The following is a 25,669-nucleotide window of genomic DNA, read 5'->3' on the forward strand; positions in this document are numbered from 1 at the left end:
AATAGCAACCATAAAACTCAACTATTTGCCTCAGAAACCTCAAGTTATTTTGTAATAAAACTACCGTGAGATAATGGGGTTGAAATCACTTCTTGACATTAGTAATGGACGCATTCTTGCTTTTGTATGAAATTTCACTGTCCACAAAGGCATTAATCTGTTTAATTTTATATGCTAATGCATTAACTCCTTAGCATTCTCATTACTAATATTAAACATGGCACGGTCGAGTTTCCAATTGTTTATATTAATTATATAAGAGTAAAATGGTGGAATTGGCCAAATTAGAGTTTTAAAGGTAGATGAGTTACAAAGGCTTCTTATGTTTAGATTTTTTGCAATTGTTTATGTTGGTTCAAAATTCAATTCACATGAACCAGGCCTCATTCCACAAAACAGATCACGCCCTCAGGTTGAAATAGAGAGATTCTGCCAATTGCACTGGTTAGGGAAGGCTCTTCAAATTGCAGCTCATTTTCCTAGGCACGCAAGCATGTTTTAAAAGTTTTTTCATGTCAAATGAAATGAAATGGGATGTTGGACCAAGTCTGATATCCCAAAAAATTACTATTAATCTGAATAAATTGCTGCTAAAATTGGACAACATAACTTAAATTTATCATAATTTAATGGTTGCCCTGTTTATTTTTATTTTAGCTTCTATCTTAATACTTGGTTTGCTGTCTGTGAATACTTCCGTTTGATTGGTTACCTGCCTGATTGCTGACATCACTGCTGCTGCACGCCAAGACATCCCCTTGATTTGGTGTCAGATTTAAACTGCCGTCAGGAAAGGGGAAAACCACATCACAAAGACTGCTAATTCTTTGTGGGCAGTGCCCTTGCTTCACCCCTGGCCTATTGGTCTTTTCCATTTGATTTTTTTTTAGCAATATTCAATGCTCTGGCCATTTTACTGCGAGTTTACTTGCAGTTTTGCATTAACTGAAATAACAGTGGGTCTTTTGCTGTGGTTGATGTGTAGGTTAGCAAACTGCATCATCCTAAAAATCATTCATATTATTGCACTTTGACCAAGGTTAGCTCTGAATAGCGAATAGCTTGTGTGTACATTCCACAATTTTGAGGTACAAAGATAATTGAAATAGCTATACCTGTGATTTTTTTTTCTGTTAAATGGTGAAAACAGATTAATTTATTCAGTAACAGAACAGCTTGAAGGACTGGGAAACTATGCAGGCCTTGTGCTAGACTCATCAGCTGATAAAAGTGACTCTTGGGATTACCAAAGCTGTCAAATGTTACTCTCTCAAGTGCTTGTTTGTTTATAATGAGAACCTCATTTATCTTCAGGGAGTGAGAGGTCTGGAAAGCTCTAACACAAACTGTGAGTATGATGTCTACCTGTAATTGCACTGCAGGGAAAGCAGCAGAAATATTTGATAGATGATCCAAATGATCTGAAATCACAGTGATTTGAATGGATGGAAGACAGTGCATAAGAATGAGCATCATTAATCCTTTGTTTGAAGGTCTCATTGTTATGGGGAATCGTCCTCCTTACTACGTTGCACTTGTGTGCCTTGATATCATTCATATTTTTCCCAACATTCGCCTGATTGAAAGCTGCTGTCTGTGCTCAGTTGAACAAGCAATTCCCAATGTCTCTAGGAGTGGGAAGAAATTATGCATTTGAAGTGAAAAACAAGGAAAATATCCTGACAAATTGACACTGACATTTAAAAAAAATAATCATATACTTAAAGGCTGTAAAAGTCTTTTTAAAAAGACTGGATAAACTGATGCTATGAGGTTCAGGCAAATCAAAAGATGGGAGAATTCCAGCTACAGATCATCTTCTTTCATTGGGGATTCACAAAAGTACTTCGTAATATTGATTGTATGTGAGAGACTTTAGAGAAATTTGTAAACAGATTAAAGATAAACATTCTGCACTTTTTTAGCAGCTTCAGCTAACAAGATCCTAAATTTCAGGCATTCCCAGAGTCAAAGGCCACAATAACACTGGTCAGTACAATCCTCCCACACTGCAAATCACTACAATAGACACATTCCCTGACCTCTCACTCCCATAGTTTGGACGGATTGGACACATTCCCCCATCTTTCACTCCCACACTTTTGATGGATATGGATATTTACTGCTACACTGGACAAGGGACTGCAATGCACTCAATACCAGACTGAGGTGGCTTATGTAACAGACTGACTACTAGGATCAGTGGTTCCTTACCTGAGATGAGAACTGGGCCCCTCAATTGACAGTCAATTATGAAAATGGAAACATACATTATTGAAAAAAAAGACTTACACTGCCAGGCTGGATCTTAGGTACCAGGTATCTGTTCATCAACTTTGATTGGAAGCTGGTAGAACATGAAAATGTAATTGTACCTTATGTAAAAGGACATTTTTCTGGGCTGTGTGGTGTTTTTGAAAACAATCTCAAACGCCCAGTTTAAATTTGGTTTACCTACAGTGGGCTTCAAGTTAAACATGTGGTTAAATAAATAATAAACTGTTCCAAACTTAGAAATCCTAGGGCTAAAAATGGGCTTACCCTGGTTTTTGGTCTAGGGAATTGCAATTTGTGACCTGCCTGCATTGATTCCATTGGATAAGACATATTGTTTTGGATTTCTACCTGTTTGTGATGCTCCATTCATTTCTCTCAAGGATTGTTGCAAGGGGCACCTGAAGAGGTTGCTTCTAGGCCTTGCATCTGGACACCCCATCAAATTAGAGAATCTGAGAGAGACAGGCAACAAGGCAAGGGAGGCCATCATTTCACTCCTCCCCATGAATCTTTGGGCCCAGAGACCATTTGGCCATTGCTTTCTGACAGCAACCAAAAGGCCTGAGGCTGGTAGCCAGGTCCACAGCAGCATCTTTATTCCTGTTCCCATTTTTAACTGCACAAGCCTGATGGGTACAGACCTGCATCAGAGGTGTAACCAAGCCATTCAAATGACCTAACCCATCAAACTCAAGTGTTGCCTGGTCAGTGCAGGCACAGTGCATTTCTGACACACTGTACATCTCAGATGCCTGGAAAATGGGGGAAGGAAAATAGGGATCTATCTGAACAAAGAACAAAGAACAGTACAGCACAGGAACAGGCCATTCGGCCCTCCAAGCCTGCGCCAATCTTGATGCCTGCCGAAACTAACACCTTCTGCACTTCCGGGACCCATATCCCTCTATTCCCTTCCTATTCATATATTTGTCAAGATGTCTCTTAAACGTCGCTATCGTATCTGCTTCCACCACTTCCCCTGGCAGCAAGTTCCAGGCACTCACCACCCTCTGTGTAAAAAACTTGCCTCGCACATCCCCTCTAAACTTTGCCCCTCGCACCTTAAACCTATGTCCCCTAGTAACTGACTCTTCCACCCTGGGAAAAAGCTTCTGATTATCCACTCTGTCCATGCCGCTCATAACTTTGTAAACCTCTATCATGTCGCCCCTCCACCTCCGTCGTTCCAGTGAAAACAATCCGAGTTTTTCCAACCTCTCCTCATAGCTAATGCCCTCCAGACCAGGCAACATCCTGGTAAACCTCCTCTGTACCCTCTCCAAAGCCTCCACATCCTTCTGGTAGTGTGGCGACCAGAATTGCACACAATATTCTAAGTGTGGCCTAACTAAGGTTCTGTACAGCTGCAACATGAATTGCCAATCTTTATACTCTATGCCCCGACCAATGAAGGCAAGCATGCCGTATGCCTTCTTGACTACCTTATCCACCTGCGTTGCCACTTTCAGTGACCTGTGGACCTGTACACCCAGATCTCTCTGCCTGTCAATACTCCTAAGGGTTCTGCCATTTACTGTATACTTCCCACCTGCATTAGACCTTCCAAAATGCATTACCTCACATTTGGCCGGATTAAACTCCATCTGCCATTTCTCCGCCCAAGTCTCCAACCGATCTCTCTCCTGCTGTATCCTCTGACAATCCTCATCATTATCCGCAACTCCACCAACCTTTGTGTCGTCCGCAAATTTACTAATCAGACCAGCTACATTTTCCTCCAAATCATTTATATATACTACAAACAGCAAAGGTCCCAGCACTGAGACCTGCAGAACACCACTAGTCACATCCCTCCATTCAGAAAAACACCCATCCACTGTTACCCTCTGTCTTCTGTGACTGAGCCAGTTCTGTATCCATCTTGCCAGCTCACCTCTGATCCCATGTGACTTCACCTTTTGCACCAGTCTGCCATGCGGGACCCTGTCAAGGGCTTTACTAAAGTCCATATAGACAACATCCACCGCCCTTCCCTCATCAATCATCTTCGTCACTTCCTCAAACAACTCAATCAAATTAGTAAGACACGACCTCCCCTTCACAAAACCATGCTGTCTCTTGCTAATAAGTTTGTTTGTTTCCAAATGGGAGTAAATCCTGTCTCGAAGAATCCTCTCTCATAGTTTCCCTACCACTGACGTAAGGCTCACCGGCCTATAATTTCCTGGATTATCTTTACCACCCTTCTTGAACAAAGGAACAACATTGGCTATTCTCCAGTCCCCTGGGACCTCATCTGTAGCCAATGAGGATGCAAAGATTTCTGTCAAGGCCCCAGCATTCTAGGGTAGATCCCATCAGGCCCTGGGGACTTATCTACCTTAATGCTTTGCAAGACACCCAACACCTCCTCCTTTTTGATAATGAGATGACTGAGACTATCTGCACTCCCTTCCCTAAACTCATCATCCACCAAGTCCTTCTCCTTGGTGAATACTGATGCAAATCTGCCAATCATTATTTTACTGTTCACTGTTTAGTCTCATTTCTCCCTTGCAAAATGAACTTTGTGCTTTGGAACTTATCCACATAATTAACAATTACAAACCAGAATTTATGTTCAAGTATGAGAACTTTATTTGTCTCTCTCTGTGTTTTCAGTACCCACACAAATCAATTTACAAATGCTTACCTATTCTGGCTAAATACCAATATTAAGTTCTTCACCAGGATCATGTACTTCGAACAAAGGCTAACACATTACCAGTTACTTTTTAAATAGGTGTATTTAACTGGTTATAAAGAACAGAATTGATTCTTTAGATGACAGGCCCAGCTGTTTCCTTCAGACAAAATTGGGCCATTATGCACAATTCTTCACAGGCAGCTATAGTATCACTTACAGTCATCGAGTTAATGAAGACTGTAGACAATCTCATAAAGTTAAAAGTTTAAGTGGGAATAATCAGATATATAAGTGATTAAGAGTTTTACCTCCTTCACCATCATAAACCAATCTTCAGGTTTGAACAAATGGCTCCAGGGAAATATAAAGTAGCACGGAGGTTGCACAGCTATTCTTACCCAATAACACTTCATGTGTGTCCAGTGTCCTGTAAATTAAACTCATTAAAAACTAGACAAGGGTCAATAAAGCTTTTAACATCTTATTTTACAAAAGGGTCATTGTTGTTGGTTGACAAGTTTCTGGAATAGCCTGTCCCAAAGTAAGCACAGTTGGCATGGCAACCAACTTCTGAAAAGTAATTTTGCCTAATTTTATTAACTCCTATTCTAAAGTAAATTTATCAAGACACACAGTGACCGAGATTTTATCTTGGCGCCGGGGTCTCGACCACAGACAAAAGTGCCAGTGAGAGCTTGGCGTCGCCTCCTCTGGGGAAGGCCTGCTGGATCAGTGGAGTCACAGCAGAAAGGGTTTCGCGGGGTGGGGGTTGTGGGGGGGAGTGGTGTAGGGAGGTTGGCAGAAAGTCAGGGGGGTGACTTTCAGCAGCACCCCCCCCACCCCCGCTTCCTGCTGCCAGGTCCCTTGTTCAGATACTCAGTGCCTTTTAACGAAGGCCTCCCCCTCCCCAGAGCTGACAAGCAACCCACATGTGTTTGCTTGGTGTGCTCCCTGTGTGGCGACAGGCCCTCCCGCTGCTGGGCTAATTCTGCTGGCGGCGGGATGAGGTCCTTAATTGGGCATTAATTGTCCACTTAAGGGCCTCAAATGGTGGCAGGGTGGGAAGACTTTTCACAGACCTTACCACCCTGGACTTAATTTGGGTGGAGGCAGGAAGGTGGCAGGGTAATCCCGCCCCCCCCCCCACCACTGCCCGCACCCCCCACCCCACCGGCATCATCCCACCCGATTATATGCTCTCCCTGCCTCCAAACCCAATGTGGGGAGAGCATAAATTCCCTCCAGTGTTATTAATGCAGCAGTATCACCACACGCTGATGGTGTCATCTCATCTATCCATGTTCTGACTAAAGTGTCTTCCAAGATTAATAAAGAATTAAAATAATAATTTGGTCCTCTAGTATGTTGTTCAGCATAATGAGACAAGGGAAGGGTTAAAACCCAGGGCAAACAGACACCACTATCTCTGTGGGTGGTCATCCAGTGCACTGATTTAAAGAAATGTGCCAGGGAATTAATGATATCTTGCTCTATGTCACTTTGACAATGTGTGTAGTGAAGGTTACTGAGAAAATTGCCAGGTCACAATGTCAGACGCTGCATCCTTTTGTGGGGAAAAGGGAAGGCATAAGATTGCTACCAGATTCAGAATCATGCAACATGTGGAGGAAGTTTCTTTTACAACACAAAAGTGATACATTTGCTACCCCTTAGGTGGCCATTATTCCGAATACTTTGTCGATAAGGACATGCCAAAAGGAATCTCATACTGAATGTTTAGCTTACAATTTGTTGTTCATCAAGGCTCCATACTTATACTTTTCGTAATGCAGTAAATTCTACCATAAGTTCCAGTTAAGCAGCTGCCTAAATTAGATTAAATTATTTAAGGTGATCTTCAAAATCCATGAAAAAAGGCTTTTGGATTTCTTAAAGTCAGGAGTGTCAGTGGTGGGGAGCAGAGCACTTTTATAGCTTCATGCATTTGTTTTTGGCACTAAGAATTTACTTGTCACGTTCAACACGAATTATCTATAACAGGGATAGGTACCAACATGTTGCACTCAGGACATTTGACAGAATTATTGACACAGCCACAGACATGGGAGCATTTAATATGTGTATAAAGTGTGTAGCCAATTTAATGCCATCAACACACAGTCAGATTTCAAACACACTTCTCCCTATTTCGTGAGGTACCTGGCATTGTTTTGGTTTGCAGAAGTAGTGAATGTCTGCCCACACACTTGATGTACTGATGCGGAGAATCCAGATAGATGTCCAGGAGTGATCTTGATCTCTTTCTCTCCCCTTTCGCTCTCTCTCTCCCTCTCTCTGTCAATCCCTATCCCCTCCCTGTGTCCATCTCACATCCCTCTCTCTCCCTCCTCTCTCTCTCCCCCCCTTCCCTCTGTGTCCATCCGTCTCCCCCTCTTTCTCTCTCTCTCTGTCCATCCCTCTCCCTCTCTCTCCTTCTCCCCCTCTCTCTCTCCCTCCTCTCTCTCTCTCCCCCACTGACTCTCCCCTTCTCCCCCTCTCTCTCCTCCCTCTGTGTCCATCCTTCCATCCTTCTCCCCCTCTCTCTCTTCCCATCTCTCTCTCTCTCCCCACTCTCCTTGTATCCATCCCTCTCCCCTCTCTCTCCCTCCTCTCTCCCCCACTCTCTCTCCCCCCTCCCTCCCCCTCTCTCCCCACCTGTCCCCCACTGTCTCTACCACCTCTCTCTCCCCCTCTCTCTCTCCCACTCTCGCTCTCCCCTATCTCCCTCCCTCTCCCACCCTCCACTCTGGGCTGGATTGAAAAGAGCTCTCAACATCGGGATCCGTGGCGGGAGAGCATGAAGATGGTTCCGGATGAGGCCCGCCATGGACCTCAACATCCGCAGGTCCTGGTCCGATCCTCCCAGCGGCGGGACCACATTTTAATATTCAAATCAATTAAATTAATTCATTTAAATATACTTACATCGCCTCTTGATGGCCTGTCGCTATCTTCAACCCAGCGGCTGGTACTCCTGTGCCTTTGGATCCCTGTCTGGGGAACCGAGGTGTGACACTGGTGGGGAGTGGGGAGGAGGTAATTTATCAGTCTGGGGGGTGGGGGTGTTGGGGAATGGGGTCAAATTAACATCATGTGTGTAGGGGATGGTGAGAAGGGTTGTAGTTTAAACTTTGCTCAGTTTTGGGGGGGGATGGTCAGATGGTAAAGGTAAGTTTTTTTTGGGGGGGGGTAAGGGTAAATAACTAATTTAATTGGTATTGGGATGGTGGGAGGTGGGAGAGGAGCAAAATAAATGTATTCATTTAATTTTATTCCATCTTTAAATATGTAATTTTGCCGGTAGGGCTGACCGCCTTATAAAAATGATGTCAGCACCTGTACACAGGCAGCTGACGCCATTGCCAGGTCTATTTAAATGAGCTATTGAACTTGAGATTGCGGCCGGTCTTTGGTGTGTGGCCTGCCCATTTTTGAAGCTCACCGCCGATTAAATCCAGCCATATCTCTCCCCCACTCTCTGTCTCCCACTCTCCCTCTCCCCCACTCTCTCTCTCCCCCACTCTCTCTCTCCCCCATTCTCTCTCTCCCCCTCTCTCTCTCCCCCACTCTCTCTCTCCCCCACTCTCTCTCTCCCCCACTCTCTCTCTCCCCCACTCTCTCTCCCCCACTATTTCTCTCCCCCACTCTCTCTCCCCCCACTCTCTCTCCCCCCACTCTCTCTCCCCCACTCTCTGTCTCCCACTCTCTCTCTCCCCCACTCTCTCTCCCCCTCTGTCTCTCCCCCACTCTCTGTCTCCCATTCTCTCTCTCCCCCTCTATCTCTCCCCCACTCTCTCACCTCCCCCCACTTCTCTCCCCCTCACTCTCTCTCCCCCTCTCTCCCCCATTCTGTCTCTCCCCACTCTCTCTCTCCCACTCTCTCTCCCCCACTCGCTCTCCCCCCTCTCGCTCTCCCCCACTCTCTCTCCCCCCTCTCGCTCTCCCCTTCTCTCTCTCTCCCACTCTCTCTCCCCCACTCTCTCTCTCCCACTCTCTCTCCCCCACTCTCTCTCTCCCCCACTCACTCTCCCCCCTCTCGCTCTCCCCTTCTCTCTTTCCCCCTCTCTCTCTCTCTCCACACTCTCTCTCTCCCACTCTCTCTCCCATCTCTCTCACTCCCCCCTCTCTCCCCTCCTCTCACGCCCCCAGTCTCAATCTCCCCCAATCTCTCTCACCACTCTCTCTCCTCCCCTCTCTCCCACGCCTCTTCCCCACTGTCTCTTCCCCCTCTTTCTCGCCCTCTCTCTTCCCCCCACTCCCGCTGTCCCTCCCCATCTCTCCCCCTCCCTCTCTCTCCCCCATTCCCTTTCTCTCTCCCCTCTCTCTCTTCCTCTGCCTCTCGCTGTTCCCTCCCATTCTTTCATCTCTCTCCCCACCCCCCTCTCTGTCCAACCCCTCCCCATTCTCTCTCTCTCCCAATCTCCACCACTCTCTTTCTCTTCCTCTCCCCTCTCTCTCTCCCCCGCTCTCTCCCCTTCTCCCCCTCTTCCCCTCCCTCTGTGTCCATCCCTCTCCCCCTCTCCCTCTCCATCCTCTCTCTGTCACCCCTCTCTCTCTCTCTCCCCCACTCTCTTCCATTCCTCTCCCTCTCCCTCCTCCTTATTCTTTCCACAATACCAATTAGGGTCAAATAACTGATGTTTTGTGCTCTTGACTGGCATGCACTTTGCCTCTGTTGAGTTCATTTTACTTAGGGAGCTTATATAACTAAAACAAATTTTTTACTTGAAGATATATTCAGGATTCTAATCCAGATTCCACAGGAAAGGATCATGTCTATTATAGGATCTAAGCCCTCATACTGAAGGAACCTGTCTATTGTATTGATTTTTTTCACTGAGTAAATACATCAACTAAAATTATTATATAGAAGTTACAACACAGAATCAGGTCAATTGGCCCAACCAGTCCACGTTGGTGTTTACCTTCCCGACGAGCAAATAGTTCTACTCACATTTACCCACCCTGTTCCCATATTCCTTCAACCCTTTTCTTTTCATCCATCTAAAAAACATGCTGAGTTGATATTTTATTGTGAATTTTTTATTAAATGCATTAGTCATTCATAAAGTACAGAAACAGCCACACTCCATTTCTTGATGCACTTCAGCAACTTGCGAGGGTTGCTTTGGCAGCATCTCCCATAATCTCTCTCATCTAGAAGGACAAGGGCAGCAGCTGCATGACAACACCACCATCTCCAAGTTCCTTTCCGATAGCGATGATCTTTCATGGCTGCCACAATGCCTGCAGCTGTTCAAGAAGAAGGCTTACCACTATCTTCACACGGGCAACAAGGGATGGGCAGTAAAATAATGCCCTTGCCAGCAAGCAATGACTACATCCTGAGAATGAATAAAATAAGTAGGATATATTAATGGACAAAATGTAAAAGCTTTTAGTTTTGTAAAAACAACAAGAGGAAAATCAGGTATGGGTTGAAAATTCTATTTTAAAGGAATACTGTCTGCATCAAAAGGTATCTGGCAGGCTTTTTTCTGGATCACATCATTGCATTATTGGATCTCATAAAAACGGCACATGTCTCTTCTTCTCTCCAAAAAGGGTTTGCCAAAGGTATCCCTAAAAAAAGAAAGATGGTGTTAAAATCGATAGCCAGGCTTTAAAATGCAATGGCATCACCTCTTATTTTGTGCTTTATTTATTTGCTTTACCCTTAAAACTTATCTCTTTGACCAAGCTTTTGGTTACCCATCCTAATATCTTCTTCTTTGGCTCTCAGTTAATTTTTGCCTTATTACATTACTGTGAAGTGCCTTGGGACATTTTACTACATTAAAAGCATTGTATAAATGCAAGCTTTTGTTGCATTTAAAGTGCTTTCATTCTGATTTTTAAAAAATGTTTGCAATATTTCTTTAAGAACTTGTCTTATTCCTTTTATATTTATAAACATTTTAACTGATAAACAATTAGTTATGACTTAAAAATAATCTTTTAAGGGTATTATCTAAAATTTCCATGATCTACACTTTTCCATTTTGCTTTTATTATTCATATTCCCAATATCTATAAATTATTTTGGCACTGAGTATGGACATTTTGGTATAACATATAATGAAAACTATTGAATATGTGAATTAGTAAACATGTTGCTCTGCATTTTGATTGATTTAAGCAATTCCACACCTTCCAAATTTCCTGAATATTTAATCTTTCCTTATATGCTCTCAGTACTTTCATGTTATATATGCCATTATCCATTCCACATTGTGAAGAACTGTCTAGGATCATGACCACGGTGTATTGTCCTTTCTCAACCTGTTGCCTACCTCTTTTGACCACTCCATTGCCTTTACATTGCCTTTGTGCTGCCAAAACACTTGCCTGACATTTCGTTTTGGATGGGCCACATTTCCTTCCAGCTATACCTTGGGAAGACCTAAGTCATAATCTTTAGCCCCCACCAAAGATTCGATACCTTTGCCATCAACACTGTATCCATTCCCAGACACCATCTCAGACCAAAGGAGACTACTTGCAACCTCAGCACTCTATCTGACCCTTCTCACCTCATATGCATTCCTTCACAAAGAATGATAACTTCCAGCTGCATAACATCATCTGTACCTCAGCCTATCTGTAACTGAACCCTCATCCATGCCTTTGTCGTCTCCAGACTCAAGTATTCCAATGCTGTCCTGGTTGACTTTCCATCTTCCACTCTCTGTAGCTTGGTCTCTGCTGTCTGTATTCTATCCCATACCAAGTCCCACTCATTGCTGACCAACATTTTCATCCAGTTCCCCCAGCATCTCCAATTTAACATTCACATCCATGTGTTTAAATCCCTTCATGACCTTACCCCTGTAACCTTCTTCGGTGTTACAATATTTCCCCGAGCTCTCTGCTGACTTTGGCCTCATGTAATCTTTCCCTTCCTTTGCCACACACCATTGGTAGCCATGGTTTCAGCTGCTTGGCTGGAATTCTCTCCCGAAAACTGTCTGCCTCTCTACCTATTTCTCTGACTTTACGAATCACCTCTTTGACCAAATTTTTCCTAATATCCCCTTCCTTCACTCCATGTCCATTTTTTTTTTGCTGATACCTGCTATTCACCTTAAGGATATTTTTCTGTTACACACCTTAAGGATTTTTTTTCCTGTGGTAATTGTGCTATATAAATGCGAGTTGTTGTTATTATTATAAACTGGTTTACCATATCCTCAGGGCATTCCAAAATCATTCACAACCAAGAGATAATTTTGGAGTGTACTCACTGTAGAAAAACACAGCAGTCAAATTGCCCACAGCCAAGATCCCCAAAATAGAAAATGAGTTGAATGACCCAAGTTTGGTGCTGTTTGTTCAGGGAGGAATGTTTGGAGAATAGCAAAAGTCTTTACTCTTCCTCAAAATAGTGCTAAGTGATCTTTCCCATTCTACAAACAGGCAGATAGGGCCTTAGTTTAACATCCACATTTCTAACATTGCAGCATCCCTCTGCATTTCAATGAAGTATTAGCCTAGATTCTGTCCTCAGAATGGGAGCTAAACACACAACCTTCCAAATCAGAGGCAATCGTGCTACCACGTCAGTCAAGCTGTCACTTATGTGTCAGTTTTGCCTTTGAAGAACATTGGGGATTAAGATGTGCACAAACAGGCTTTCTATCACACCTCTGACAATTGTACAGTGATGGAGCAGGAGCAGCAACATAGCTTCCTACTACTCCACCGATCCTGACAGAGCCTTCAGTTGCCATCATCTGTGCTCTGGAATTCTCTTCCCAAACTCCTTCACCTTATTACATCTCTCCCCTCACATAGCTCTTCTCTTAATTCCTAGTCTGCATGTCTTCTGCCACTTTTGTGAAATGCCTGGGACATTTTTGCTTTGTTAATGGTGCTATACAAATGCATGTTATTATCATATTTTTAAGTTGCTTGTTAACTGCTCAAAAAACTTTAAAGGATAATTGTTATCACTGAACCATAGTTGGCAGATTTTCTTCTTTTGCTGTTGAAGTTCTAAGCTCAAGGATCATGTATTACAGAGCTGTATGTCTCCGCAGTTCAGTTAATGAAGAGTAAAGTTCAAAGTAAAATGAGTTTTTTCTCTCGTTTTTTCATGAAACAGAGGAAAATCTCTAAATTATTATTGCAGTGAAAAGAGAAATCAGGTGAATAATTTGATAGATACAGATAAAAATTAATCAATCCTATGCAAAGATTAAACTGGACCATGTTTTTACATTTACAGAACATATATTAAAGACTAAATTCACCAAACCTACACAGATTTCACTTACAACAACAAAGTAACTTCTGCCACAGATGCATGTAACCTCACTGAATGTTTTTAAGTGGTGCCTTAAGGGCTAAGTAAGGCTAAAGTTTTCTGGTACAAAAGCTTGTTTGACTGGCCTACTGGCAGAAGACAGAACAACACATGTATAAAGATTTGTAGGAATTCAAGGATAGGAAGTGTTAAAGGGCTACTCTACTCTGCTGCTGAAAAGTTCTGCTCATTTTCACTGGCATGTCAGTAATCCTTCTCTTCTGCCCCCTTTCAGCGATTCAAGAAGGCAGTTCACCATCACTTTCTCAAATGCAATTAGGGATCGGCAGCAAATTCTGGCCTTGCCAGTGACACCCACATCTCATGAAACAAATTTTAAAAAAGCATTATCACAAATTCCCAGCCAGGAGAGTGAGCCTCTTTGAGGATTACCTTGGACAAGACAAACTTGCTTTCAGGCAGGGTTTTGGTAAACCAGGATTACAGGCTACACCAGACTAGTAGCATTCTCTTTAAAAACAGGATCCACTCTCCCCCACCACCGCACCATGTACATGGATTACTAACAGCTGATATATTTACAGATATGAAAATTAAAAATAGAAAGAACTTCCATTCATTTGGTGCCTTTCACAACCTCAGGACATTCCAAAATGCTTTACAGCCAATGAAGTACATTGGTGTAAATTAGGTTGAAATGTCACCAATTGAGGAGTTTATACTATCTTGAAGAGCACACTTAGTTCTTGGAACAGACAGGCATACATTAAACCAAACTCCAACACCTTGGCAGTTGTTTGGAAGATCTGCACATGCTCTATCTGCTGCCGAACATTTTACTGGGATTTGTGTCCTTTTGTTTAAAGTATACAGTTGCATGCACTGTGAAACACGATGATAGTTTTATGCCCTGACAACATCATTCTGTCAACTTGTCTTTGCAAATAGAAATGATAGTTCAGGAGGTAGTTCTCATGCAAAAGATACAACAGTGTTGCTGGGCCATAAGAAGTGAGGCATGCACACTGTGCAATGTTTCCCAAGTTCCTTGTTGGATTTGCTTTTTGTTTTTGCCCTAATGTAGTACCAATTGTTCCTTTTTAAGTATTTTACCTTTTCCACGTGTCTCATGGTTAATTTTAATTTCACAGCTCCATCACAAGAACAGAGGAGAGCTAATTAAAAGATGCTGAAGACACTCAGTTCTTGTTTGTACTGCACCGCATGTGGCTCCGTTTTCTGTCCTTAAACTCCATTCATGAAATAGGAATTAGAAGCTGTATAGTTTGAGCTGCAGATAATCCCTGGCTGATTAGCAGAATTCTCATCAGTGCAGGTTCAGAAAGTGCTCATCTCATGGTGTTGATAGAACCTTCACTCACAAAACATGCAACGAAAACACTGCCACAGCTGAGCCTTCCAATCACAGGGAACCCCAAGGTCACCTGGTCAAGCCAACTAATCCTGTGGCAGGTTTAAGCTTGTCACAGAACATCTCTGAGCCACTCCAACTGGATACCCACAAATCCTGAGCTAAACTGTGGGCCTTACAACACTGAAAATGAACAAACAAAAGCTTCAAGAATGGACTCCAAATTATTTATTCAATGGATTGAATGTCCTGTTTTTAATAAGAACTAAATTCAACAGTAAGCGAGAACACACAGGAGTATTGCTTATAGCAGTGATATATCAATCTACTTGAGAGCAACAGGAGAATCTGCATACAGCTCAATATGTGCCCATCTGCAGAGTCTGCAAGATATATGGTGTCTGGCTGAGTCCAAATGATTAATTCTGTACACGCACCATTAAAAAAATCAAGGGAACTGGGCTTTACAAAGCATATCTAATGAAAGTGAATATGGTGTTAACCCTTACCAAGCACAGGACTTTTTCTACAATCAGCCGGCTCCAGTCTAGACTAGTTATTTGGAGCGCCTATCCATTAGCTTTGCTGACCTTTTCACTTCAGCGCTCAGCACTGATTTGACTGACATCCCATTCAGATATCACTGAAGAAAATGGATGCCCTCAGTATCTTTGGATTGAGTATCATTGACAGTCAATCATTTGAATCTGAAAAATGCACAGCCATTTTTAGGGATCTTTAAACAGAATTAAGTCAAGTTTAGAATACGTACATAAAATATTTAGTCAACAAATTTTACAGCTGAAATACAATGTCATCTTTACAATTACAAAGTACTTAGGTTGGAAGAGAAACGAGCACAAATATATACGCATATATTATTTTGATACATTAGTTTTAATTCAGTGCCAATTCTTGAGTTATTCAAAGAGCTGTAGAAAGTTTGTTACCTACAGAGTTAATGTAAATATGTTCTTTATTCTCAAAATTCCAATTTTGCTACAAATAACAATAGTATTTGGTTGTGGGTTTACCCAGCAAATAATGATCTTTCCATTGCTAAGGATTGTAATTATCATTTAATGGCCTGAACTGTACAGTGATTTTTAAGAAATATACCAATCCCACATATGGCAATGCAAATATAGAAATAAGATACAAGATTTTGCCATGGCACAAGCTTGTTGTTCTCAGAAGTTATAGGTGTTTGCATGAGATAATTAAGACTTGTTTCCAATGCTGTCTGATTTATGCTCCACAAGGGAAATCTTAGGCCATATACTTGAGAAAGGTAGAAATTCAATCACGAACACTGGTGATCAGTTGTCACTTTTCAATATCAATTTTTTTTTTTTGTTACTCAGTTTCATTTGGACAAATAGACAAACAAGTTGTCATTGGTCCCAAAGGTAATAAACCTTTTTTAAAAACTACAATATTTTACACAACTAGATGAACGCTAGTCTTATTCTTGGGCATATATTTAGTCTGTGATCAGCAAAAGAATATTAAGTATTAATAAATATTCATGCAGTATCTGGGTACTGCAAGGTCTTTCCTTCACTGTTTTCATTTTTGTTTGTTCTGGGGAAGTAAGGATGACCTCACTGAAATCTGCCACCTACTCCAGTTGCAACTGCAACTCCAGAGCAGGGCAAGGACTGCATTGCCAGTGGCTGTGAAGGTGACGGTAGAAATAGCTTTTATGCTTCTGGCTCCTTCCAGGCTGTAGCTGGAGATATTTGTAACATCCCTCAGTTTTCTATCCACTACTGTGTATCTACTGAGGCTCTCTGTTCAAAGAGCTGTGACTACATTTCATTCTCGCTTGCCAGGGGACAAGTAGGTGGAGCGAGTACGTGGCTTCACTAAGATTGCAGGCTTCTCCATGGTGCAGGGTGCCATTGACTGTACATGTCGCTTTGTGAGCATTGCATGTCAACTCTGTCCTATACTAGAATCAAAAGGGATTCCATCCTGTCAATGTGTATCTGGTGTGTGGCTATAGGCAGCAACTCATGCATGTCAATACCAGATATCCTAGCAGCAATCATGATGACTTCATTCTCCAGCCATCTTCTGTACCAGTTGCATTTAAGCCAACACAGCAAATCAAAGGGTGGCTACTGGGTGACAAGGGCTATCCACTGACAACATGGCTGATGACTCTGGTGCACAACCTACACACTTGTGTGTGGCATGCATTCAAAGAAAGCCATGCTGTCGCACAAAATGTGATAGAGCAGACCATTGGTATGCTGAAACACTTCCACCGCCTGGACCGTTCAGGAGGAGCCCTGCAGTACTCAGCAAAGTGGGTGTCAGGATTTGTGGTGGTCAGCTGCATGCTGCACAACCTCGCCATCATGAGGAGACAGCCCTTGCCATCCAGCTCTATGGTAAGCAGCTGAGGAGTAAGAGAAGGAAGAGGAGAAAGAGGAAGGGAGGGGGCAAGCTACACAGCCCCTTTCTGTCTGTGCTGTCTGTGCAGAACTCATCCGAGTGTGATACCAGTAACCAATTCCCCATTCACTGACAGTCCTACACCTTGCCTTCCCTCTGTTACTGATGGCCACAGTGCAAAAATAAAGCCACCACAAAATAAACATTCCAAGCCAAATTTACAAATGAAATCATTCCATATTACATTCAAAAGTTGTAACCAATAACCCATGTGCATTCCCTTAATGCCTGTCTACTGTGAGCCTTTGCGTGTCTAGTGCTCCTAAGCTTTGCTACCCTTTGCTACATGCTTTTGCAGCATGGCTGGTGGAAGGCTGCTAATTTTCATTGGAGGAAATTGCAGATGGCCTTGCAGAGCCTGGCTGTGAACTGCACCATCTTGACATGGGAGGCAACAGTCTGAGCAGACTGGCTGATGGCCAACAGCTAGGGCACTCGTAGAGTGGCAGGGGTAGGAAGACGAATGCTATCATCTTGAGAAAGGATAGCAGGTTTATGCACCACTGTCACTCCCTGGGGCGGCACTTCAGCAATCCTCATAATCTGTTGGTGAACAGATTGCTGGACTGCTGTGAGAGCCTGGAAGCCGCTTTGAGCACTGCCATGATGGCAGCAAGGTGACCTTCTATTACAGCAGTCTGGGCTTCTACTACAGCACTCAAGACGATGGGGGCAGGATTTTCTGATTGGGGTCAGGACCCCAACATCGGGATTAAATGCAGGTCCCGATCCCACACCATATAGGGAACAGTCAGCTGACAGCGATTTTTGCAGGATTGGCCAATTAGTGACCAAAGAGTTCACTCGTCGCACTTGTCATCCAATTAAGGAGTGTAGGATCTGCAGCCTGCTGTTGCAGGTAAGGGAGAGAGAGGGCGCCTCCATCTTGAAGTGCCATCTCAGCACCTTTCACAAAAGTGAAGAAAAGGAATGGGCACAACTGCAGGACCAGCATTATGGAGGGGAAACCAGGGTGGCCTGTGGCCAAATCTGTGGCCAGGTAGGTATGGCAGCTACGGGGGTGGTGAGGGGCTCAAATTGATCCTGGAGCACACGCGCCTTAGTCTGCTGTGCTTCCGATGCCGGTTGGCCTCTGAACAATGGTCTTAATTGGCATTTTAATTGAGTTAGCAAGCTACCTGCTGTGCGCCTAATCCTGCCTCCAGGAAAATGGGCAGAAGTTGGGACCGTGGCAGGGAACCTGCATGCCAGCCCGAGTTGTGAAATTATGCACATGCTACTCTCTGTTCCCACCCTATAGCAGCAGCACAATCCTGCCCTGTGTATCTGCTGCTTGTGCTAAAATGGAAGCTGAGACATCAGCCATCAGATGTTAAATAATAGTTCAGTTCTCAAGTGCGCAAACAGTGTTGGCCACCATTTCCATGCTGGAAACGATGGGCTCCAAGCTCTGCACAAAGCCGTATGCAAAGATGGTGCTGGATTCCTCCATGCTCCTTGACAGTGACAGCAGACTTTCTGGCAGGCTTGCCAATGCACCAAGCATTTTGTTCTGTATACCCATCAGAGTTCTTCTGTAGGCTGCTCCATCAAAGTCCTCATCTGAGTCTTCTGCAGCGGAACCCATGTGTGACCTCGCCCTCCAGCGAGCTGGCACCTGCACTGTTCTTACTCCTGAGCTGGCTGCACGCTATTCATGCCTGGTGTCTCACCATGTGGCAGATGCTGCCTCCAATCTATCCTCTAAGATGAACATATTGTCAGTATCTGAGCTGGTGGCTGCGAGTGTGAAATCAAGTGATTGTGCTGTAGCTTCATCATTACACTTTGCTTGGTATCCTTCACTGCCTGGACGGGTTGACCTCTTGGGTATCTGAAAGGAGAAAGGCACAAGAATAAGGTTGTGGTGCGAGGACTGGGGAAAGTAACAGGTGGATGCTGACACTACCTGTAAATCAGACAGTGTGTGATAAAGGAGGATTAGATATGAGGATACCATCATCTTTGATGGTTTGAGCCCCATCACAGGCCACAGCCTCTACAATGGCCAACATTGTCTCCTCCATGGGGATTAGGACATACAGGCAAATATGTCCATGTCTGGTTAGCTCCTGCTGCCTCTGGTTGTGTGCCACGTTGTCCTGCTAGAGAGAAGGAAGTATATCAGTGAGTGTCGTGCAATCTGTTTAGCTGATGTGGCTGTCATGCTTAAATAACTGGCAGTGTATGCAAGCTGTGAGATGTGCGTGTGCGGTTGTAGCAGTGCTAAGTGAGCGAGGGTGAGGTGAAGCATGTGAATGTCAGGTATGAGGCCTGATTGATAAAGATCACTGGGAGGTGAGTGATGGGCTGTGGGGATTTGAGCAGTCGCTGAGGTTATTTGTGTTGTTGGTAGGATATGGCATTTGAAGATACATTCACTGACCTTGACCACTTGTGTGAGGTCATTCAACTCCTCGTTGCACTACATTGAGGTCCTCAGGGCTTGTTTCCCGGCAATGACCACACAGCTATCTACTACCATTGTCTTTTGACCTGTGTCTGTGGACAGAGGCCATCTCCTCCATTTTACCTCCTCCATGCTGTTAGGGAGGGAACTCCCTCCCAAACAGCACTGTGAGTGTACCTACACCCCAAGGACTGCAGTGGTTTAAGAAGGCAGTTCACTACCACCTTCTCATGGGCAATTAGAGACTGGCAATAAATGCTGGCCTAGCCAGCGATGCCCACATCCCATGAACAAATAAAAAAACCTCCAGTGCAGGGTCCAAAAACCTTAGTGCCCGCTCTCTCCCATGTTGTGCCATTCCTCACTCTTTCCCAGGTCAGATTCTCTTCAACCATGACTCCTAGCATTGCTCCAGCCACAATGCACCTCCCCTTTAAAAGGTGCAGATTTGCTTTTAGCAATGCAGGCCAGCTTTATGTGACATAAAAACAAGAAATGCTGGAAATACTCAGCAGGTCTGGCAGCATCTGTGGAGAGAGAAGCAGAGCTCACATTTTAAGTCAGTGACCCTTCACCAGAACTGGCAGAGGCTAGAAATGTAATAGGTTTTAAGCAAGTAAAGTGGGGATGGGGCAAGAGATAAATAGAAAATAATGAAGCTGAACAAGGTAAAAGAGACAAAGGAAAATCCCGTCGGAGAGCAGAGCAGAACTTCTTCCAGGTAGGCATTCCTGGAAGAGAAGTGGCAGTGAATTAAACATTAAAATAAAAACAAAATACTGCAGATGCTGGAAATCTGAAATAAAAACATAAAATGCTGGAAATTCCAAGCAGGTCTGGCAGCATCTGTGGAGAGAGAAGCAGAGTTAATGTTTCAGGTCAGTGACCCTTCATCAGAACTGGCAGAGGCTAAAATGTAAAAAAGTTTTAAGCAAGTAAAGTGGGGGTGGGGCAAGAGATAAATAGAAAACAATGAAGGTGAACAAGGTGGCGCTAGCCACTCATGATAATTGGCCTCCGCTGGCGCCTCCAGCCAATCAACAGCAGGGTCAGCGCTGGCTTGATGCAGTGATCATGGAAATAAGCAAACAGCATGTAGTGTGCTACCTGCACTGCAATCAATGGGCATGGGTTAATTGTGAACCCTGCACCCATTTTTAGGGGCTATCAATTTAGCCCCCACCATACGTTAACATGCTCGATCAAGTGTACTGATAAAGCTGAATAGCTACCATATAGTCCTGGAGGATTAAGAGACTTTCCCTATGTTAAGGGTCTGATGTAAAGTCTTGCACTGAGGCTTAAAGTCTTTAGACGGTTAAAGTTCTCCATCACTCAGCCAGTGGAAGTAAAGCTAACAGTTTAATCCCTGGGTGGAATTACATGTTTAAAATTTGTTTTTGATGTACTGGACAAACTGTCATTTCTGATGCTGAAATAGTTAGTCACAAAACTGCTACCCAGGCTCCATTTTCAAACACTCAAGGAATTTATGTCTGGAAGATTTCTCACAGACTCCCTGTGGAACAGCTGCAGTGTCTTGTAAGAGGATCTGAAGACTGATTTTCAAATCCATCCAACATAAAGCAGAGAACCTCTGTCTACAAATAATGAGTAATTTCTGGACTTTTCCAGGTTCTCCATTATATTGTTTAATTTTAAATTATCAAACATAAAGTACGAGGCAATGAATGGCTAATCTATGTTAATGGAGCCAGAACAACCTCAAAAAGCCTCTTAAACTGTCATTAGGGCATTGACACCTTGCTGGAGTGTTGTTCCAAAGCAATTGTCACCCTCATTACCTCACCCAAGTGGCCATTATGCACATGTGAGCCTTAAGAATGGGTGCTTGCAGGTTATTTTATAACAGAGAGAAACCTATGTGAGCCTGATTGTGTCCTTACCTAAATTTCTAAAGCAAATTTTCACCCAGTGACAAAATATGTCTTTGTTTCAGGTCATTTTTAAAATTGTCAGAATTAAAATCCTTCTCTTTTCCCTTACCAAGTTTCATCATGGAGGGTAAGAGATATTCGGATTTTCTGAAGGTCGGATTTTCAAAACCGGGTCGGGAACCTGATGCCTGGATAATATCTGGGTCCCGACCCCGTACCTCAACTGCATTGCTCATGCCATGCTATTTTGAAATTTAAGTGTCCTAATTGGGAAGGAAGTGAGCTCATCATCCAATTAGTGGTACCGAGCACTTCCAGGAGGCGGGAGCTGCCTACAGAACATAAGCGGCAAAGGCAGTGGCAACCATGATGGGGCCTCTCAAAGAGAGCAGGCAGCTCCTTAGATGACCAGCAGCCTAAAACAACAAGACGCAGTTCAACCATCCATAACTGAGGTAATGCATATGATGCAGTGCATGATCCCCGAATGCCCATAATTTTCAACCTCAAAAAAGGTTTCTCTTCGCCCTGCTGTGAACCTGACAGCTGTGCACTAAGTTCCGAAGAAGGGTCACTGACCCGAAACGTTAACTCTGCTTCTCTTTCCACAGATGCTGTCAGACCTGCTGAGTATTTCCAGCATTTCTTGTTTTTATTTCAGATTTCCAGCATCCGCAGTATTTTGCTTTTATTATAGCTGTGCACTAATGTGGACCAGACTGTTTGGGTTCACCAGAATCTGCATTGAAAATGACAGCCCTGACCTCCCGGCCTCTTAACAAGCTCTTCTAAGAAGCTTAATGGGCCATTAATTGGTGGGTTACCCATTCCCTACTCCCCAACTCTTCCCCCCGCCCTTACTTTAAAAATTCTAATAAAAAGAGCAAGTGCTGGAAATACTCAGCAGGTCTGGCAGCATCTCCGGAGAGAGAAACAGAGTTAACGTTTCAGGTTGATGACCTTTCATTAAAATTGAAGTCTCTCCCAGAGGTGTCATGATCCAGAGATGCCCTCTGGGACTGAGATTTTTAAATCGCCTCTGTACTCACTCCTGACCCCGCCAACATTTGAAAATTGGGCCCAGGTGTCTGGGCCAAAGCCCCAGTAGCTTTTGAATTAAAACTAATCGAAGTATTGGTCCTTTGAAATACAATAGGTATTTTACACTAATGCCAATAGATTATAGTTGTGATTGTAATACTGCCAGATATCAAGAACAAATTATTTGAAATGTTAATATATGCAGATTGCCAGATCATACAAGACATGAAAGGCAATTGTTTGCACGAAGATGATGAAAATGTTAGTCATTAACACTCACTTCACAAACTATAAGAATTGTTGTAAAGTTTTGTTTGTTGACTTCAAACAATCGGTTGTAACATGAAAGAATTCCCAAGGTATAATCACAGCTCAAGTTGCTCCTGTCTTTAGTTCTGACTGGAGGTCTGAGGGGAAATTTTCCTTTTTCCCTGTACTCAGGGAATCCCCAGAGAGAAAAAATCTATCTTCTGAATGCTGTGAGTGTACTGGGAGTTTATTTTATTCAGGTAAGACATTGCATCATGAAAGTTTATGTAAGACTGTTTTATCCCACATTCCTGCTGTTGGTTGATTTATATAAGGAGGAAAGTAATTCAAACTTTTTCTGGACTCATTTTATCTTCAGTATTATACTGAATATCTTGTTCTCACTGCTTTTCTGTATTAAATATTAGTTTTAGCATGTACACAATGGTATCTTCTGGCTTTTGAAGAATAAGGTGGGCATTTCATTTGATCTTCATAGACTATTGTAGATACTTTAATTAAAAGGTAATTATTAATCCTGGACATGCTACTCCTACACAAAGGCACAGGTCTTATTGAAATTGAATTTTGCTCATAAACACAAGACAGAAGTGTTGGAAGACAGCCAGAACAATAACATCAGCATCCACACTTTCAGCAAGGGTTGATTTATAAAATGTTGGAGCAAGAATGCTGACTGATTCCTCTCTCCCTGACCTAAAGCCAATACTAGTACCACAAACAAAAACAAGAAATGCTGGATTCACTCAGCAGGTCTGGCAGCATCTGTGGAAAGAGAAGCAGAGTTAACGTTTCGGGTCAGTGACCCTTCTTCGGAACTGACAAATATTAGAAAAGTCACAGATTATAAACAAGTGAGGTGGGGGTTGGGCAAGAGATAACAAAGGAGAAGGTGCAGATTGGACCAGGCCACATAGCTGACCAAAAGGTCACGGAGCAAAGACAAACAATATGTTAATGGTGTGTTGAAAGACAAAGCATTAGTACAGATTAGGTGTGAATATACTGAATATTGAACAGCAGCAAGTGCAAACCTGAAGAAAAACAACCTGAAAAAAACAGTGGGTAAGCAAACTGAACAAACTAAGATGAAATGAAATAAATGCAAAAAAAGATTGTAAAAAATGTAAAAAGGAATGTAAAAAAAAAGGAGGAAGAAAAAATAACTAAAAATGACTAAAAATGAAAGTAAAGTGGGGGGCTGTCATGCTCTGAAATTATTGAACTCAATGTTCAGTCCGGCAGGCTGTAGTGTGCCTAATCGGTAGATGAGATGCTGTTCCTCGAGCTTGCGTTGATGTTCACTGGAACACTGCAGCAATCCCAGGACAGAGATGTGAGCATGAGAGCAGGGGGGAGTGTTGAAATGGCAAGCAACCGGAAGCTCAGGGTCCTGCTTGCGGACTGAGCGGAGATGTTCCGCAAAGCGGTCACCCAGTCTGCGCTTGGTCTCCCCAATGTAGAGGAGACCACACTGTGAGCAGCGAATACAGTATACTACTGTACACAGCAGACCCATTCACCCGCCTCCAGCATTCTCCCTCTACCTGGACCCCTCACCCTGGCCTCTTACCCGCTCTTGATCTCTTCATTGAAAACTGTCGGCGAGACATTGGTCGTCTCAATTTCTCCGCCCCCCTCTCTCACTCTAACCTGTCCCCCTCTGAACTTGAGGCACTCCGTTCTCTCAGGTCTAACCCCGACATCGTCATCAAACCTGCAGACAAGGGTGGTGCTGTTGTTGTATGGCGTACCGACCTCTACCTTGCAGAAGCTCAACGCCAACTCACAGACACCTCTTCCTACCTCCCTCTGGACCATGACCCCACCACCGAACATCAAGCCACCGTCCAAAGGACTGTCACTGACCTATCTCCTCTGGAGATCTTCCCTCTACAGCTTCCAACCTCATAGTCCCGCAACCCCGGACAGCCCGCTTCTACCTCCTTCCCAAAATCCACAAACGGGACTGTCCCGGCAGACCCATTGTGTCAGCCTGCTCCTGCCCCACTGAACTTATTTCTTCCTATCTAGACTCTATCTTTTCTCCGCTGGTCCAGTCTCTTCCCACCTACATCCGTGACTCTTCTGACGCCCTACGTCATTTTGACAATTTCCAGTTTCCTGGTCCCAACCGCCTCCTCTTCACTATGGACGTCCAATCGCTCTACACCTCCATCCCCCACCAGGATGGTTTGAGGGCTCTCCGCTTCTTCCTGGAACAGAGGCCCAACCAGTCCCCATCCACCACCACCCTCCTCCGCCTGGCTGAACTTGTTCTCACATTGAACAACTTCTCCTTCAACTCCATGCATTTCCTTCAAGTAAAAGGTGTCGCTATGGGTACCCGCATGGGTCCTAGTTATGCCTGTCTTTTTGTGGGATATGTCGAGCATTCTTTGTTCCAGTCCTACTCAGGCCCCCTCCCCCAACTCTTTTTCCGGTACATTGATGACTGTATCGGTGCCGTTTCCTGCTCCCGCCCCGAACTAGAAAACTTTATCAACTTTGCTTCCAATTTCCACCCTTCTCTCACCTTTACATGGTCCATCTCTGACACTTCCCTTCCCTTCCTCGACTTCTCTGTCTCCATCTCTGGGGATAGGTTGTCTACCAATATCCATTATAAGCCCACTGACTCCCACAGCTACCTCGACTACAATTCTTCACACCCTACCTCCTGTAAGGACTCCATTCCATTCTCCCAGTTTCTCCGTCTCCGACGCATCTGCTCTGAGGATGCTACCTTCCATGACGGTGCTTCTGATATGACCTCCTTTTTCCTCAACCGAGGATTTCCCCCCACTGTGGTTGACAGGGCCCTCAACCGTGTCCGACCCATTCCCCGCACCTCTACCCTCACCCCTTCCCCTCCCTCCCAGAACCGTGACAGGGTTCCCCTTGTCCTCACTTTTCATCCCACCAGCCGCCATATCCAAAGGATCATCCTCCGCCATTTTCGCCACCTCCAGCGTGATGCCACTACCAGTCGCATCTTCCCCTCCCTTCCCCTGTCAGCATTCCG

General features: G+C 43.9%; 1 long non-coding RNA gene across 1 annotated transcript in view; it reads left to right on the plus strand.

The window, feature by feature from the left end:
• The first annotated feature begins 1,049 nt into the window (after positions 1–1,049).
• Positions 1,050–25,669, plus strand: part of LOC137374080 (uncharacterized) — a 72,644-nt gene continuing 48,024 nt past the window's right edge. Inside the window, exon 1 of the long non-coding RNA XR_010975759.1 lies at positions 1,050–1,348. This is a non-coding gene — a long non-coding RNA (uncharacterized lncRNA). The remainder of the gene's footprint in view (positions 1,349–25,669) is intronic.

The sequence above is a fragment of the Heterodontus francisci genome, chromosome 1 (assembly GCF_036365525.1).
Source record: "Heterodontus francisci isolate sHetFra1 chromosome 1, sHetFra1.hap1, whole genome shotgun sequence".
In the NCBI taxonomy this organism is placed as follows: domain Eukaryota; kingdom Metazoa; phylum Chordata; class Chondrichthyes; order Heterodontiformes; family Heterodontidae; genus Heterodontus; species Heterodontus francisci.